The sequence below is a fragment of the Cibotium barometz genome, chromosome 6, assembly GCF_041138505.1.
Source record: "Cibotium barometz isolate CiBa-2024 chromosome 6, ASM4113850v1, whole genome shotgun sequence".
Lineage (NCBI taxonomy): Eukaryota > Viridiplantae > Streptophyta > Polypodiopsida > Cyatheales > Cibotiaceae > Cibotium > Cibotium barometz.
The window spans coordinates 47668152-47688272 of record NC_141051.1 but is presented as its reverse complement, the minus strand read 5'-3'; positions in this window follow the sequence as shown (position 1 = coordinate 47688272).

Below are 20121 nucleotides of genomic sequence, written 5' to 3'. Positions count from 1 at the left end.
CATAATAAACATTTTGCCAATGAAGATCATCTCCAATGTGAATCTATCAGGATTTGAACTGTTCAGCTTTTTGGACAAGCAATCACCAAAGAAGCGGGTGTGCAATCCATAGGCAACTTGTGTTTAGGTTTTAATAAGCATTTTCCTTTTAAGATCTTTATTAATGATCTTACCTTATATTTAAAGTGGTCAGTACATCTGTTTATGCGGTGTATCGTATCGACTAAAGCTCAGGTGTGTGCCTCAGGTCTTGAGCTTGACAAGGTGATCAAGAAATTTCTTTTAAGATCTTTCTTAATGAATTTACCTTATATTAAGCGGTCAGAACATCTGTTTATGTGGTGTATCAAGGTGAGTTGAGCTTGGCGGTGTGCCTGTGAGCATGAGCTTGTCAAAGTGATCAAGAAGATTTACCATGGAGTTAGCATCGATAGACAACATTTCTTAGAGTTGGCACGTCACCTGAATAGCTAATGCAAGTCTGTCAAAAGCCTACTCTAACCATGGTAGCTTGCGAGGAGGAACAATTAGTAGGAGCTTTTAATCCCATGTCACGTATAGGAGGAACAATCAGTAGGAGCTTTTAATCCCATGTCACGTATAGGAGGAACAATCAGTAGGAGCTTTTACTCCTGTGTCACGTATGAACCCTCCGTGTGCTCAAAGGGGATATAGTTATGAAATTCCAGAGGTTGATGGAGGTGCTGGAGATATTTGGTGAAATGATTGTTCTTGAGGATGCTAGAGGTGGGCATCACTGGAGTTGTCTATCCAAGTCGTGCTGGTGCGTAGCATCCTGGGGAATGTATGTGAAAATTCCCTCCTTTGGGTGCATGCCTACAATCAATTGAAAGCTTCCTAAGAATCTTGCCTTGCAGGCTAATGCACATATACAATGTCGTGGGAGGGTGAATGTATGTCACCCTTGGGTAGTTAGCTTGCATCCCTACACTACTAATCTAGTCCTCGTAGGTTATTGTACATTTGACTACGATTTTTTTTGTAGGTTTGGATATTGATTCTTCAGGTGTGCTATTGGTTCTAACTGTTTGTGAACACAAGAGAATGAGCACATGCTATGGTAGGTTGGAGGTGGCAATGTATAATCTTATCACCCCAAGCATTGATTGTTCTAGCATATTTAGGCGAGGTTGCAAGTGGTGCATCATTTTTAATGGGCTCTTGTGGAGTCTATGGGGGGCTATGCTTCAAGAATTTATCGTCTATTCCCTATTCCCTATCATTTGTCCTTAGGAGGGTATTTTCTTTAAACTTTTGCTCTTTAGTGTCAGAGGTCATATACACAATTGTTGCACATAGCGTTAAATTAGTGGGTGAAGGTTAGCGTTGAGACAGTTTGAACCTTCTGAAGGTGGAATGTCTCAAACTGTGCTCTAGGGGTCATGCCGCTTTGATCCACATCTTGTATATGCTCACAGGCTATTATGCTTGGGTAGTGGTTTATAAGATAAAAATATGCTAAGTTAAGGAAAATAGAAGTGTAGAATACGTGTAGACACTAAAAAGACCTCTACACTAGCATTGTAGGTGGTTGTGTAACAATAGCATGCAAGGAACACCAAAGAACCAATTTTCATGATGCTCAAAGTCCCAAGGCACACACAAAGATGTAGAAGCGAGAGGGAGAGATGGAGGAGGTAGGGGGGTAAAACACATCTCATGCAAGGGTGAAGTCTCTCTTGCAAGAAAAAATGTTTCTTATGTGGGGCTAACCATAGGAGAAAAAGAAACATGAAAAATTATATATGACAATGTGTCAACATGTAGAGGCAAGATACACAGCAATAGTATTGGAGGAAGATGAATTAAACGAGTCTAGATGCACACATGATATGTAAGTTGAGATCAACCAAGTAATATATATATATATGGTACATATAATCGTCAAACCAGGTATAAATAATGCAAGTAAATGTACATGGTTTACACATACTATACATATAGATAGTAGTATACATGTAGATGCATAGTAGCAAGAAACTAATGAGATTGGATAGATATGAGATGTAGAAATGCATGGAACATATAGAGATGAAACAAACCAAACATATAGAGATGAAACAATGCAAGTAAAAATACACGATATACATACACAACATACATGTAGATGCTAGTATTCATTTAGATGCATATGCATGGCAATATACATAGCAGTGACCCACAATTCAGTAAGAAACTCAAGAAATTGGGCAAAGTTTTCCTCATAGTCAAGTGATGCTTTTGATTTTTTATCTCGATTGTTGAATATAAGATGCCCATGGAAAAAAATCCATGCATATCAATATATTGACCAACATCACTCGTACATGGACTATGTCAAACCCTTGTGTGTGTGTGGGGGGGGGGGGGGAAGGAAAGACCTTACACAAGGTATAGTGGGGAGGTGGCACAATCCTCTCCTTAAAATTCTCTCGTTTAGATAAAGCACTTTTAGCATTGAAAGTCTATTCTCTCGTTTAGATAAGCACACTTTTAGCATTGAAAGTGGAGGATTTTGAGTGTTGGAGAGCTATGTATCTGGATAGTGGAATTGTTGCCAGTAAAGATGCGATCTATCTGCCGTTTCAGATCCAGATAGAAGTCACGGGATGGAGTCATGTGCCTGGAAGCACCACTGTCAAGAATCCATTCCCGGGTATCCTTCACGGGTGAAGCCAACTGCCTCCTTGCTCGAAGATGATGAAGCGTCAGAGTCCACCATCTCTAAGTGCACAAATGCCGGAGTCTTTGCAGCTGAGGCTGAGGAATCAGCACTCTTCCCTGTCCGCTTAGGGCACTTCCTCCAATAGTGGCCTTTCTTGCCACAATCATTACAGGATCTTTCGGCCTTCAGCTTCTCTCGTTTTGAATCAGGCTTCTTCTCAGAAGACTTCTCCGGTGAAGCCTTCCCTTTGCCCTTGTTGTTATTCCGGACTTTCGACCGTTGGCCAGTTAAGGCCTCCGAACCTCCGCTGTGAGGAGGGTTCGTGAAACGTTCCTCTTGGTCCAAGACCATTGGCACAAGCTCCTCCCAGGTAATGGTGCTGAGCCTGCCACTCATAATCAATGAGGAATAGAAAGCAGAATACTGAGGAGGCAAGTGGGACAACAAAGTGATGATGATATCTCTTTCCCAGCTTGTAGGACTTCTTGCTGAAGGGCCTACAGCTTGTTAATGTGTTCCCGCACCGTTGAGGACTTTGCAGGGTTCATAACCCGCATCTGCACTTCCAAGGAGATTCGTTTCATGGGTGATACCGTGTTATACAAAGAAGCCAAATGCTCCCATATGCCTCTCACCAGCATCATGTGCTTTACATGATTGATCACTTGTGGTGTGCAGTTGAGGAAAATAAATGACCGGATCTTCGCGTTGACATGATCCCACATGTGTGCCTGTGCCTCTCGGTCCTTCCTCGTCGACAGTAACTTCCCTTCCTCTGCTTCCGGCCGTGGAACCCCGATGATGATGAAATCAGCAAGGTCATATGACTCCAACACAGACTCCATCATCACCTTCCAGATGCCGTAATTGGACCCGTCCAACTGACGATCCACTGGGAACGTGGGGAGAGTCGGAATCTTCATGTGCTTCTCAGCCATCTCTAGTAAATCTGGCATCGCGGGGAAAAAAATCTGTAAAACCTGCAAGTGGCTGTGCTATTCCACAGCTCGCAGCCAGGTGCTGATTGCAGGAGGACGGGGGCCGAGTTTTGAGCTGACCAGATCAGTCCGTCAGAACCGTTGGCGATTCTCAAGTGCACTGAGAATCGGCTCAATCATTGCAAGCTGGTTTGGTTACATGGCGAGCTGGATGAAAAAATGTGTATGGTCCAACCTTCTTTCTACTAATCTAGCCAACATCCTACTCTCTGCCTTCATGCATCAGCCTACTCTCTCCCTTCATGCATCAGCCTAGGATTCCACATTAGCAGGCACTTAAGCGACAGATGCGTTACCTACAGCATACAATACACTACTTCCTGGTGTATGAGCTACCTCAACATCTATCCAGCCTCCTTTAATGGGTTGGAATGCCGATTGGAGGACACAAGGAAGTCTACTAAAAACGACCTTACTAATAATTTTTTTGATTTACATACAAACTTATGATGAGAAGTCATACATAAATAACTAGCCTATTCTGGCAACATAATACATATCTCTTGTTATCTATCTGTATAATGCAAATCTATATGTTCTATGCACAGTTCTTAGTTTTTCACATTATGTAGGGTTTCTTCGATTGTGTGTCACGTGCATCCCATAGTCGGATGCCATATGGACACATTTGTGTACATCATGTGCAAGACTTAGAGACGTAACTGGCCCTTTGTGAGCCCTTGTCTAGGACGAGTCAATTGCAGGGATCCACTATACAATGTCATGGTCACATGCGTAAAGTGCTTGACATGGTCATGGTCAAGTGAAGATTGTTTATCAAAGTATAATCCTCATTTGTAAGCTTCCACATGTTACAATAGTACATAGCCTTTTGGTGAAGGGATATAACCAAATCTTTGCCTTTTGGTAGAGAGATGGGGACATCCCCAAGAGAGCATTTTGGTGAAGAGATTTGGCCAAATCTTTGCCTTTTGGTGAAGAGATGGGGACATTGCCAAGAGAGCATTTTGTACTGAACAATAGGCCCACTACAAGTTTGTGGTCAATGCCCTTCGGATTGACAAATGCTCCGCATGATGATGTGTGCTTTTAGGGACTTGATTGAAAAGTGTGTCTTGGATAATCTTATATTTTCAGCAGTACAGTAACACGACATTAACATTGAAAAAGCGATTAAGTTGTTGGAAAGCAACGGGCTTTATGTCAATGAAAAGAAATCGGACTTTTATTTAATTGAGGTTTGTTACGTTGGATATATTATAGTGCTGATGGAATCCGAGTAGATCCCACCAAAGTGGTAGAAATCCTTAATTGAAAGATCTCAAAGTTTACATCATATGATGTACAGTCGTTTGTCGAAATTTCCTAGGCATATTCCATTGACTAGTTTTTTAGCCTTCCTATAGCTCTCACAGATCTGCTCAAGGGTGTCAAGAGTCCTAGGCAATACACCCACGTGGGCTGTAGGCTTTCAAGGACCTCAAGGTTGCTTTAGCTGAGCTCCTTGTTTAGCGCTTGCCTAATGGGATGATCCATGCTAGGTTATCACCTGTGCAAGTTACATTGCCATTAGAGCTATTTTACAGCAGAACGGGTTATATAGTTGCTTACATGTCTCGTAAAATGATCCCTACAAAGAAGAATTCCTCGGTCTATGATCAGGATTGAGTACCTCCTAGGCAAGGCCAATCCAATGGTCAATGCATTAAGCATGAAAGGAACCGTTTCCTACATCCAATCCACATGGATGGATCTTATTGGTACATGATTTGATGAGATGAAGCACAAGTACGCATATAATGAGGAATTTGGTCCTCAGTGGTGGGGACATGCATTGGATGCCATAATACCATGCCATTTCTTGATATGGGATGGTTAGGTTTTCTACAAACTTCAACTTTGTGCTCTTGAAGCAATTTTGGGAGTCGAATCTGTGCTAGTAGCAGGTATTTTTAACCAAGATGTTTGAGTTGTAGGGTCACCTAGAGGAGGGAAAGAAGTGCCTAAGAACGCTTGAGCAATGATGTTCCATGTGAGGAGAATGATGTTCCATGTGAGAAGAATGAGGGGGGTGTCGAATCTGTGCTAGTAGCAGGTATTTTTAACCAAGATGTTTGAGTTGTAGGGTCACCTAGAGGAGGGAAAGAAGTGCCTAAGAACGCTTGAGCAATGATGTTCCATTTGAGGAGAATGAGCAGTTGAAAATTTAGTCCACAAGAAGAGTGTGAGGATAAGGTTGAGATTAGTGGGTTAATTAGCATTAATGAGCATGAGTTAAGCTAATAGATTTGAGAGAGGGATGAACTAAGCTCATAATGGAGAGGCTCATGAGGAGAGGGGAGACTCTGATACCATGTTAAGAATCATGGTGGCCTAGGCAATGGCTATGGAAGCTTGCTAACCCTAAATGCATAAACACAGTTAACCTAATCTATGGTGGTGGGTCATACCTAGATGAACATGTCATGGTGTGTGTGTACAATAACTAAGAATTGCACTTAAGCTAATTAGGTTGCAATATGGATTAACTTGTACTTATAGAGAAGCTTAAGATGCTTGTGTTTTTTTCATTGCTTGAAATGACCCCTTTTTATATGGGTGAGTACAACATTGACTTTGCTAGTTCATGTGGGATAATTGAGCTTTGCTCATGTATAGCTTACTCAACTCACCCCCTACCAACTCTTGTGCTTAATGGTACCACATTTGTCAACAAAGAGCTCAATGCAATTGCATAGACCTCAATGCGTAAGATAGAGCTCTTATGAAAATGCATAGAGCTCTCTACATTTGTATAAGGGCTCTACCTTTATGTGTAGATTTCAAAGAGAACTCTATGCATAAGATAGAGCCCCTATGCAAATGCATAGAGCTCTGTGCAAAGATAGAGCCCCTATGCAAATGCATAGAGCTCTGTGCATATGCATAAGGGCTCTATCTTGTGCATAGACCTCTTTTTGGAGAGAGTATGCAAATAACATTTTCTTATTATGTTCTCTTTCCTTCTTATAAGTCATCACTTTGTTTTGGTTTTGATTTGATTAGATGTTCACTTACTGGCTTTCCATCCTCTTGTGATAAGCTTTAAACCTAGCACTTTGCTTTGGTTTTTCTTCGATTAGGTATTCACTTATTGACTTTCCATTCTCTTATTGATAAGCTTTAAACCTAACACTCTTTTTTTTTGTAATGCCACACCCCGGAGTGCTATAGGAGTTTTTTTTTCACATGCATGAGAGATTTGGTTTGTAAGAGATCTATGCATTTGCTTAAGGGTTCTACCTTATGCATAGAGCTCAAAGAGAGCTCTATTCATAAGGTAAGAGACCTTTTGCAAAGGGGCATAAAGTCCTTATGTAAATGCATAGAGCTCTTTACATTTGCATAAGGGCTCTATCTTATGAAAATGCATAGAGCTCTATGCATTTGCATAAGGGCTCTATCTTATGAAAATGCATAGAGCTCTATGCATTTACATAAGGGATCTATCTTATGCATATACCTCTCTTTGTGAAGAGTATGTAAATAAGGGATCTATCTTATGCATAGACCTCTGTTTGAAGATTATGTAAATAAAATTATCTTATTATGTTCTCTTTTCTTCTAGGTTGTCACTTTGCTTCAGTTAAGTCTTCACTTTATCAGCTCTTGAAGAGTAAGTAAATAAAATTATCTTGTTATGTTCTCTTTTATTCTAGGTCATCACTTTGCTTCGGTTAAGTCTTCACTTATTGGCTCTTGATTGTCTTACGGCATTAAGGTTTAAACTTAAAGCTCTCTGTTCTTAATGCCACACCCCCTAGTGCTATGGGAGCTCTTTTTTCCTTAATGCCACACCCCTCGGTGCTTATGCATAGACCTCTCTTTGAAGAGTATGTAAATAAGGGATCTATTTTATGCATGGACATCTTTTTGAAGAGTATGTATATAAAATTATCTTGTTATGTTCTCTTTTCTTCTAGTCGTCACTTTGCTTCGATTAAGTCTTTACTTATTGACTATTGATTATCTTACGATAATCTATAAACCCAAAGCTCTTTTTTTTTCTTATGCATAGATCTCTCTTTGAGTTAGCTTGTTATGTTCTCTTTTCTTCTAGGTCATAGCACTTTGCTTCAGTTAAGTCTTCACTTATCGGCCCTTGATTATCTTACACAAGTAAGCTCTAAACCCAATGCCCTTTTTTCTAGGTCATCACTTTGCTTCGATTAAGTCTTCACTTATCGACACTTGATTATCTTATGGTAAGATCTAAACCCAAAGCTCTTAATGCCACACCCCCTGGTGCTATGGGATTTGTTTTTCACATGAATGAGAGCTCTCATTTGTAAGATATCTATGCATAAGGGTTCTACCTTATACATAGAGCTCAAAGAGACTTATATGCATAAAGTAGAGCCCTTATGCAAATGTGTAGTGCTTAATATGTTTGCATAAGGGCTCTACCTTATTTGTATGAGTCCTTATTCAAATGCATAGAGCTCTCTACATTTGTATGAGGGCTCACCTTATGTATATAGCTTAAAGAGATCTCTATGCATAAGATAGAGCCTTTATGAAAATGCATAAAGCTCTATGCATTTGATTAAGTGATCTATCTTATGTATAGACATCTTTTTGAAGAGTATGCAAATAATATTATCTTGTTATGTTCTCTCCTTTCTCCTTATAGGTCATCCCTTTGCCTTTGTTAGTCTTTACTTACTAGATCTCCATTGTCTTTTCTTCTTGTTGTAGGTCATCACTCTTCTTTGGTTATGTCTTCACTTACCGGCTCTCCATTCTCACAGTAAACTCTAAACCCAATAATCTTTTTAAAATATGCTACATTCCAAAGATTTTTCTTTTCACAATCATGAGAGCTCTCATGGAAATTCATTGAGCTCTATGCATTTACGTAAGGGCTCTTACCTTATGCATAGAGCTCTCTTTGAGCTCTATGCATTTGCATAAGGGCTCTACCTTATGCATAGAGATCTATGCATAAGGTAAAGTCCTTACTCATAGAGCACTTATGCATAAAGCTCTATTTTATGCATAGAGCTCCATACGTTTGCATAAGGTCTCTAGCTTATGCATGCAACTCTATGCATAAGGTAGATTCCTTATGCATATAGCTCTATGCATAAGGCGGAGTCCTTATGCATATAGCTCTACGCATAAGTTAGAGTCATTACACATAGAGAATGCATTCTCTCTTATGCCAGAGCCTTTATGCAAGAGAATACATAAAGGATAAGAGCTCTTATACATAAGGCCTATACATAAGAGCTCTTATGCATATGCTCCATGCAAGATCTCTCTTATACATCTAGACTGATGAGGTTAACCTAAAAAAAATTATGTTTCTAGATGTGACCATGGGGCTTCTCTCTATTTGTACTCAGAGGATGATCCAGACCTAAATTGGGTATGCAAATCCACATGTTTACACATTAAGCTTAATGTTTACACATTAAGCTTCTTATGTATGTCTGAATGTTAACATTTTTAGTGGTGGGGAAATCTTAGAGAGTCCTCGTCGAGTGCCAATCCTCCCACCATACCAGAGGATGATGTGGATCTACATACTATGAGACGACACAAAATGCTTAGGTTTGATTAAGATAAAGATACAGAGGAGAGTATCGGTCGGGCTTATCCTTCTCACTCTTGCCTCCCTACGTACCTGACTTCTATTCCATAGAAACCTTTTTTTCCTAGCCTTAACCCCACCACTCTTCCTTCCCCGCTCACCTCCACTATGTCAATCCCTCTCCCTTTTGGTCCTCCAATAGTCGCACACTGATGCCTCTCTCCTCTCATCCTCCCACTTCTTGTAAGACCCCGCTTACATCTACTCAACATACACCTCTTACGTTTTCTCAACATACCCCTCTTCAAGAGGGTAGTGGCTCTCAATGTGGTTCTACCTCTCCCGTTGTCACCTCAAGAAGGGTAATCCGAGTGGTGGATGCCTTGGTTCATTTTTGGATCGTCTTCATCTAGTTGTGGTGGGAATGACACCTTGCCTAATATAATTAACAAGCAAGAATTCAGGCTTCAATTGTCTCTTATGGGCTTCTCTCATTATCGAGGCAAGTTGATGCATTGCGAATTATTGGGACCACCAAATAAATTATGGTGACTTTGTCTCCCAAGATTTGAGAAAATTTCCTCAATGATTTGTTTGGCTATATTAATACGATTATCTTGATTTTGTTGGTTGGCCTCCAGATCTAGAAATGTTAGCTCCAAATTGTTACGTTCTCATGTTAACACAATAATACACAATAACTTCAAACCACTTATGAATCTTCAATATTACCATATCACTTATGAATCTTCATATTATAAAGACAAAGACAATACATCTTATCACAATGACAAAGATAACACCCATTTCACAACGATAAAGACGATACAACTTTTGAATATATATTTCATTTCATATAGATATTCATATAGATATGAGTCACGTGAAATTTCATATAGATATATATTTCATTTCATATAGATATATATTTCATTTCATATAGATATGAGTCACGTGAAATTTCATGTAGATCATAAAGTTTACAATTAGTCATCATCAGGATGAAAGGCTAGTTGTACAAATAGAAATTTGTATCCATGGACGCTTGTTTAAATCCTTGTCCATGGCTCGGTTGGCTACTTTTCCAAGTTGATTAATAAAATATATATGAGCCAGATTTTCAGATGAGACAAAATGAAGAAGTCTCTTGACTTGATAGTCGATGGATTAGAACTCTTGACGACAATCAAAAGGAGGGACAGTGTGCAAACGCATTCTGGCACACCACATGCTTAAGATTGCTTTGATATTGAGGCTTTGTATCCAAGCTATTATCTCTTATGGCTAGATATGTCTTCTATTTGTGCTCATATCCTAGTTAATCACACTGATGTAAACATTTTTAGATTTCTCTGAAAAATGTAATACGAGATTTTTGCCATGCATTGTGAAGAACACCCTTTTCATGCACAACATGCACCTGCTCATAAGAAGGCAGAGCAGAGATCCAATCAAGGCAGCTAGGGAGACTCTCCCTAGGTGCAAAAAAGTACAAATAACTAAGAGGCTATATCATACAATAGGAGGGGAAAAAATCCAAACAGGTGGCCTATAGTGCCAGAGCAGGGGGTACCTGCATCGTGTAGGGTATAGAAAGGGCCGCTGCACCACAAGTGGTGTGGAAGGCCTGGCACCGCAAGATCGCTCGATTCGAGTCGCCCCGGATGCAGTCATACTGTCCTCGCAGGATGTGAATCAACTCCTGCCAGATAGCCCGAACAGTCTTTGCTGGTGGCTCTAGTCTCCCCTCAAAGGTTCTGAAACAACGGGCTCTCCAGGTGAACCATATGGTGAGGCTGCTGAGGAGCTCCCGTCGTAAATCCCTCTCCTGTGTCCAGCCCCGACAAACGAGAAATCCGGTGAAGGAACAAAGGCGAGGCTGGCCCCTAATGAATCTGATGACCTGGCTAACCTGCTCCGTCCGGTATCCCAGAGCTAGCCCTAACGAAGTCGACCAAGCAGTGGCTCCCCACGTATACATGCCCTCTGGAGAGAGGGGGGCCAAAATGCGTAGCATCCTCAGCCAAATCTGCTGTGCGCCTGTGGGCAGTCCCATAGGCAATGTGTCTGTGTCTCCAATGGGTGGCCGCATCGGACGCAGGCCAGCGGCGGAAGGCCACTGTAGACAAGCCAGGTGCCAACTGCAGAGCCCCTGTGGGCAACCAGCCATTGGAAAGCCGAGATCTTGCGTGCCTATCCCAGAGCCTAGTCCAAAAATCCTCCAGGAACTCCTGTGAGAGTCCCTGTAGTAGCCGCCAATGCTCCGATGCAGCTAGAGAGACCATCCTCCTCGCACTCAAAATATGCCTCCCCAACCGAACAGTGTACTGGAAAAAGGTGATCTCTGTGGCCTTGGGGGACGCATAAGGATCATGACACTCGTACTCGCTAGGGTCCCACTAGAGCTGGGCTAAGGGGCACGCAGCATATGCCCATATGTGCCAATCAGAGTCAAAATATGTAGGGTCTAGATCAATATGCCACTTCCGAGAAGCGGCGGCCACTACCCGTATGCTCTGAAAGATGTACTCTACAACCAAAGGCGAATCCGCCTCCACTCTCTGAAGTCTGCCCTCATCCTGTATCTCATAGTAGAGGCATCTACCATCCTCAGTGCAAGCTCTGACAGCAATCAGGATCTCCGTGTAAAGGCTCCCATCCGCCGTGGGGCCGTTGGCTCGAAAGGCGTGAACCACTCCTCAGTGAGTGCCTCTTGAATGTCATCCCTCATAATCAGCCCCCCTCTGAAGTGACTCAGCCTCTCCACTTGGCGGGAGACTGCAAAAGGCCTGCCAATCTCCAAATTTTGTGCTGGGCCTACCGCCAATGGTCCCTAGGCTAGACGAGGCCGAGAACCCAGCATATGACCCTGCTCTGTGTGTACCGCGGGGCTCCAGATGAGCGGCTGTCTGGCCCGCTCCTCATCACAAGTGGGAGGTCTCTGAGAGAAAGCCCCAGTCTCAGCAACTCCCAAGCTCGTAGGATGCTCAAGGCAAATCTGTCCTCCCATCCTCTACTAAGGCCTGTCCTCCTCATCTCTATGAAGATCCACCGTATCTCTGGTGCCCGCTAGGGGAGCTCTAGCCTGCAAGCCGGTGAAAAAGAAGCTCCTTCCAGGCTCCTTCCATGCTCAGCGCCTAGAAGCAGCCCCAAACAATAAGCTTCCCCAACAAGGCTCTACTCTGATCAGCTGGATCTATAATGCCCAAGCCCCCCTGGGCCAGTGGAAGAGTAATAACTGCCCAAGCAACCTTAGCCCGGGCCGGCTGACCATCCCGCCCAGACTAAAGAAAGTTCCTGATCAGTCTCTGTAGTACCTGGCTGATGCAAGAGCTCGAGAAGATCCAGCAAGACGTGATGTACCACATAGTCACTAAAAGCACCACCCTCCCAGCCAAGGATAGCCGAGCTGTACTCTAATATAAAAGCTTCTTCCGAATGCTCAGAAGAAGCGAGGCGATCTGCTGCTCAGGTGACAAATCAAGTCTAATCTGGCATCCCAGATACCACACTGCTGTGCCGAGAGGAATCCATCTAAAACCCGGGTCTGGGCTCCATGCCGGAGCGAGAGCGCTACTGATCCAAAAAGCCACTGTCGTGCACATACGATCTGTGACCCTCCTCTGTACATGGGCCCACGCAGTATGTCTGTAGGCATCACGTGCCTCCGTGGGCTGGCTCTGCAGGTCTCTATAGAACTCAGTGGCAATAGCTCTAATCTCCCCGGGCTCAGTGGTGGCTAACGATCCGTCCTGTCTCTCCTGAGCTGGCGTACTCCTGCTCGAGCATGGCGGGGTGGTCCGGTGATCTCAAAAAACTCCCCAGTCACTCTATCACCAAGCTGCGTCCACTGAGAGGCCTGGCGATGATAGTAGAACTCGTGTCTCTGCTCCTTTGCCTCTCTAACCTCATGGCATGCCTGGCTCAGCTGGGACGCCACCCACTCACATGTAGGCAGCTGCTCCTGAAGACACTGGAGCGAAGCAAGGCTACATCTCAAGCGACGCTCCCGCTCTCGTGTCTCTCCCAGTCGTGTCAAGGCTATAGCGTGCAAAAAAGAGCTGAGCTCGATGAGTCCCTGGGCACACTGGCTTGCTGCATCCAAGTCAGAGCTCTGGCTATCATGCCATATCGTCTCAATGTCCTCAAAAAGACTGGGATCTGTAAGTATCCTCTCTGGGATCCTCAACTGCAAGCTGGTCTCCCGTGTCCTCTCCTCAAGTGTCAAAATAATTGGCACATGGTCTGAAAAAAGAGGTGCCAGAGCAAGAATGCCAATGGAGCCACCACACTCCCCGAACCTGTTGCCCACATAGAAGCGATCAATCCGTGATAGATTAGTCCCTCCCTATCAGCGATCCAAACGAGAGAAACTAAGACTGTCCTGAGATCGGGAGAACGCCTCATGCTGCCATGCATCAGTGATTTGCAGTGTCATACAAAATCGCTCCCAAGATGCAAGCTCCGTTCCGTGCACTGTAACATGACTACCTCCCACCCTATCGCTCGGGTCCTCAAGCATGTTGAAGTCTCCCCCGACACACCAATGTGCGGGGCCTCGGGCAATGCATCTGGTAACAAGGGTCCAGAACTCTGCTCTGGCACTAGCATGGTTGGGCGCATAGACATTGAGCACACCAAAGTGCTCATCGTGCATCCCCAGAATAACATACTGCGCTCTACCAGGCACAATGACCCCGCGATCCACAATGGCCTGCCCCGCCATACCTCCACAATGACCATACATACTCCTCCTCCCTGCCCACCACACCCAAGGGGCCAAAACCTGCAGACCAAAATGTGTCCCATCTACCAGGCATCACCGAACCATATCTCTGAATCCTGCTCTCACACTCAAATGGTGCTCCTGCAACATTAGAATATCAATACTGCCCCCAACTAGGCATCTCTGAAGCTCCTGCCTCAAGCAACCACGATACCGTACATAGTGTGCGCCGCCAAGGCCCTGTACATTCCATGAGATGATCCTCATGGATGACCTGCTGAGGTGGAGGCTGTCTCAGCCATACAGCGGGCCTTCGTAAGCGGCTTGGATGGAGAGTAATCCCCATCCGAGCGGCTACGAATCTGCCCACCCGGTGTGCTGCAAGAGTCTCGGACCAGGCACCTGTGGCTATGTCCCATAGCGACTACCTCCCGCTCGGAGAGAGAAACCTCATGTATGCATACATAGTCAGGGTCTCGTGCTAGGTCTGCCACTATGCGAACCACCAAACGTCGATTCTCGGAGGCATCCGCACTCCCGGTATCAAAGAAATGTGCCAACTCCTAGAGTCGGCCTATCACGTCTGTCATCTCCAAATCGCTGTCATGGTGAGAAAACTCAACTGCCCGAGTCTTCAAAATACTAAGAGAGCGAGATCCAGAGTCCACCACTACCGGTCGCTATAGTGCCGCAGAGAGGGAAGGAGAAGGCAACCCTGAATCAAGTGCCTCCTCCCCTCGGGACGAAGGTATCACCACATGAACTCTGATGGGTGGTGCTGGCTCATGGGGGCCCTCCACTCCAAAAAGGCATGTAAAATGAGTAGCAGAAAGCCTCCGAGCGCTGTCTAGTGTCAAGACTACTCAGCCGACTGCGGATAGAGGATATCCGTGAAGCAGGAATCGGCATGGTAGGTCTCCTCTACGGTGCTCGAGCAAGGTCGGTGCTCAGTGCCCGCCGGACTGCAAGTGAGCGCCAGGGTACTGCCAGTGCCTCCCGAGGAGCCTGAGGCGAGCGGAGGGGGAGGAGGGGGGGGAGAAGGGGGTGGGGAAGGAGTTGCTGAAAAGGCGGGAGCGGGAACGGGAGGAGGCGAAGGTGGAAGCGAGGCAGGAGGGGGGGAGGGGGGGTGGGGGCGAAGGGGGGTGCTGGCATCTCCTGATCCTCATTCTGCGCTGGGGTCTCCTCCTAGAGGGGAGCAAAGCTTTTCTTCACTAGAACCCAGTGATGCTGAGGCTGTGACTGCTGCCTCGATCTCTAGGCATGGGCATGCTGCTGTGGCTGTCTCCCTCGTCGATGACGCCCCTGTCCAGGCTGCCATCTGTGGGCGGCGGGCCATCGGGGGTCTGCTTCTACTGCGGAGAAGGTCGGGGTCTCCTGCGAGGGCAAGCCTTGGCCAGGTGGCCGACCTGCCTGCATATAAAACACTGGTTTGGGAGCCCCGAAAACTCCACTCTCTGATCGATCCATCCCCCCCTATCCTAGGTAACTGAATGACCTTCGGAAGGGAGGAGATGTCAGGAACCAAAACTCTGACCGAAGGCAAGACCGACGGCAAGCCAGCTGCTCCACCACTGAAGCTGCTGTGGGGCCAATCTCAAGCACCGAGCCCACCAATGATCCTATCCTAGAAAGGAGCGGAAGGTACTCACAGCAAAGTCCAGGAAAGCAAACTGTGACATGGAATAGGCGCTCTCCCTGCTCGGCCGCTGGGGCTGGGTCGAAACCATTGGGTCGAAACCATGCTGCCAAGGTTTGAAGAAGGCCCGAGCACCCTTGATGTCAAGGGGACTCATGGCTAGGACCTGGGCCACGCTCTGGGATGTCTCGAACTCAATCTGGTAGTGTCCGTGGCCCAGTAATTGAACGTCCAGGATCTTGCCCACATCTGCAAAGAAGGCGGCGGGCCTGGAGAAGATCCCAGATCTCCCCTCTGCTGGGGCAAGTGCCAACTAGACCCCTCATCATCTCCTAACCATCAATGGTCACAACTACGACCCTTTCCAGCATCTAAGTTGGGGTTACCATTAAAGAATTGTGCACCAATGGCTTCTCCTCATAATGGGGGCCGTACAAATGTGCACCATACATCAATGTGAGATACATGCTGAGAGGCGGGCATTGAACGTATACTAATAGTGCTACTTGTCTATATGATAATACATGCAAGATAACGATCGTCCTTGCCAGGTGGCATTCGTTAATTCGACTGATTATATCACCTTGATCATTACATCAATGACATGTTACCATGTGATAGTCTTTGGCCGTATGCTCATTTATTGAGAAATGTAGTGATATTACCCACTACACCTTGAGACATCATTTTGCTCTATTTCACGTGCACTTTTCGCCCCTTTTTGCCTGCTCTTCCCTTGGTATTTTGATTATTCTATCTGTTTTGTTCATCTTCGAATACTTGATCTCACAGATATCATGTTGCACTCGTGTTTTGACCTTTCCTCACTAGCTCCTTGAAATGTGACTTTGCACTTGCGTTTATGAATTGAAAATTTACTTTCGCGCTCTCTCTAAAGGATGCAATCACATCTTATGGCTTTTAGTCTCTTTATTGCAAGTGATATCAAAACTTCTTTAGGCTTTTAATTTAAGGCTATTGTCATGTATGCTTCAATACAAAGCAATACCGTTGTTTCACTTATATAGGCTCTTGTCTATCGTGTTGTTATGCATCACTGAGATATAGTCAAAGCAAATGAAATCAATATATATATTCTCTTGATCATCAATGCAAACTGATAATATTATTTTATGTATTCAGATTCGTCTATATTGTGTTGTTATGCATCCTTGTAAGGCTCACTTTTCGGTCAACTCGTTCTTAAATATAGATTCACGTTTTCATCTCATTAATGTAATACAAAGCGATACTATTGTTTCATTTATATAGGTTGGTCCATATCACATTGTTATGCATCCCTGTAAGGCTCCCTTCTCAGTCAACTTGTTCTTAAATATAGATACATGTTTTCTTCTCATCATTAATAATGCAATGTAAAGTGATACTATTATTTCATTTATATAGTTTTTCCCATATCATGTTGTTATGCATCCTAAGTGAGGCTCCCTTCTTGGTCAACATATTCTTAAATATAGACACATGTTTTTGCCTCATCAACAATATTGTTGTTTTATTTATATAGGTTCATCCATATCACATTGTTATACACCCCTGCGAGGCTTCCTTCTTGGTCAATGAGTAACCTTCTCTAGTATCTGAATGAATCTCACAATAATAAGGTAAACCACAAAATTTCTTCAAAAGAAAGAAATTTAAAAGTTCAGTTGGCATGAAAAACCAGTAAGTCAGTTTGGTTTTTTCACGCCAAAGAAACCTACTTTATTTGCTCCATTACATCTTCCTAATCACAATTATGCATTTCTCATCCACTTCAATGACCAAAACTCGAACGTGAATATTTTAAGATATTCACGCCAGTCTGGCTTTTCATGCTAAGAGGAAGTCTTTGGACACAAGTGATTTTTTTTAAAAAATCATGCGTGAATATGCCACCTTAGTTATTCATGCCATACTAATCATAAGCATTACATGATCACTTAACCTCCATCCACCATCTAAATGACATGTAATGCATACTAATCATATGCATTACATGATCACCGAACCTCCATCCACCATCTGAATGATATGTCAATAACATACATGAAAAGGATCCAAACTATGCAAATTTTTAGACGTGAATATCTCAAGTTTTCATGACTAAAAATTAATTTAATTTTTCACGCTAAGATTTATGCACCCTACTCTCTCTCTCTCTCTCTCTCTCTCTCTCTCTCTCTCTCTCTCTCCACAAGACAAGAGCAAGTAGACAAGCAAGACTCAAGGGGGATTGTGTCTTTTCATTATGAGAAAGTTGCTTAGATACAACTAGCTCTTATTCACACTTGGGCACCCAAACTTTATCCTAATCTATTAAGCTTGGTCATTTTCCAACTTCCTCATAATATATATAACATTTATAGTGTCATTTACATAACACTTATTTGGCTACTCTAGTGTGTAATGAGAAGGGCTTCTTTAAGCCTAAAATGGGGTTAAAATCTCCCATACATGATGATGCATATTCTATCCTTAGAACATGTTAAGGCCTAAAGGGTCTTATAAGAAAAAGTACAATGGGAAGATAGATAAAAAAACAAAGTGCAATAAACAATGCAATAGATAGAGAATTTAAAAATTATGAGACAAGTACAATTTGATGCTGTTGTCCACCCGTGCGCTCTCAAGTAGAGCTTAGATGACAATCTAGATAGGCTGTGGATGGAGGAAGTACTAAGTGTGGAGGGTATGGATACTCACAAAAATTGGATACTTAAGCTTGTGATAATATATAGTGCTACAAGTGGTGTGGTAGACATGTATACAACGTAGACAATTACACAGTATAGATGCGATCATTGCTAACATATCCATGTTTTTCTTCTCCACACTATGTAGCTCTTGTTTTAGCACAGTTTCCTTAACTTTGTGTTAGTGTAGAACATTTGCACCAAGTTCTACCATGTAACTGTTGGAGTGTTGGCACCCTGTATGTGTCTTATCATTGTGTCTGTGACACGAATTGAAAGACAATACATGGCTTTCCTTGCACCCTCGTTTTCCAGTCCTTGAATGCCTTTACATCTGGAGTGACATTCTCTTCAAAAGAAACTCTGGAGGCTCCTCATTGTCCCCTTCAACATATTCCCAAAATCCTTTACCCATTAGGAAATTGGTTATTCTGAACTTCCAAGCATGGAAGTTGTTCTTTTTCTGCTTCTCACTGATAAACGCGGCCAATCATCCACCATCGCCCACTAATAATGAACTTAGGTATCCTAAGGAATATTCCTAGAATAATATTCATATGTCAGGCCGAGGGCTCGTGCCTCGAACCCTCGACTAGGGGGCCCGTTAGCCCCTTGGAACACCCAAGCTGAGGCGCTGCCCTAGGCCCCAACTAATGCTCGCACCATCTCCTAACTATCAATGATCTCGGCATCTAAGCTAGGGTTCCCACCAAAGACATGTGCACCAACGGCTTCTCTTCATAATGGGAGCCTTTACAAATGTGCACCAAACGTAGATGTGAGATACATACTGAGTGGGGGGCATTGAGTATACTAATAGCCCTATCACCAAAGCTTAAATCTATAATGGTTTCTACATGATTAGAGCTTGCACAAAGTGCATCTGAAATAAGGGTGAGGTGTTTATCACATCTTCAAAAGTAACATACATGTAACCCTCGTAGATATCGTAGTAGACAATGATAATAATAAAAAATGATCTACTCCTTTGGACCCCTATTCATATCAAAATACAACACTTCTTTATCAATATTTTCCATTGTTTCCTTTTTAGAGCTTGAGGAGGCAATATGAGAGTGGCCACAACTGGATCAAGAATCCTCCTCCACGCATCCAAAAGAGAATTCCCCCCTTTCTTCTGACTTTCTATGCAATCAAACGTTGCTAGCTCAAATGTTGGAAAGTTGAACTAGGCATGGGAGTCTTTCCTTTTTTCTGTTGCAATGCTAATGGGGTGAACTGCCTTTTGATTGGCGTGTATAAGGGGTCCACCCATTACATCAATATTGCCATGTATATGCTACCATATTCTAGAATTGTGAGAAACCCTTCCACCATTCTAGTTGTATGCCAAAATCTTCAATCTTGGCATTTGTTTCATCTGTCTCTATCTTTAAATACCCACCTCTTGTTTCAACGGGGTGCTCCATCTTCCACCTTTGGTAACTGTATGTAGTCATGTAGGTTACAAGGTTAATCCCTAGCAAAATCTATGAGCTTTATAGATAGACTACCACATTTTCCTAGAGAGTGTCCTCCCCTACCCATTGTCATCTAACTTTTCCATTCTAACATGTGTGCTCTCATTAGATATGACACATATGGCAAGCTATGACGAGGAGCAGTACTATGTATGCTTTTAGAAAGAGCCATGTTGTTGGATTAAAAGGTGTGACCTACATGAGCACCTTGAAAAGATTAAGAACTGGATTGCCCACTCTTATTAGGTCTTCATAACCTGTGACATATAGCGACACCAAGAAATCTTCATTAAAATAATCTTCAGGTTATTGGAAAGGTTGAGGGTTCACCTTAGTGTAGCTTGCTTGTTGTCAGCTTTAGGGCCGCAGCTTTAGGGCCGATGGCT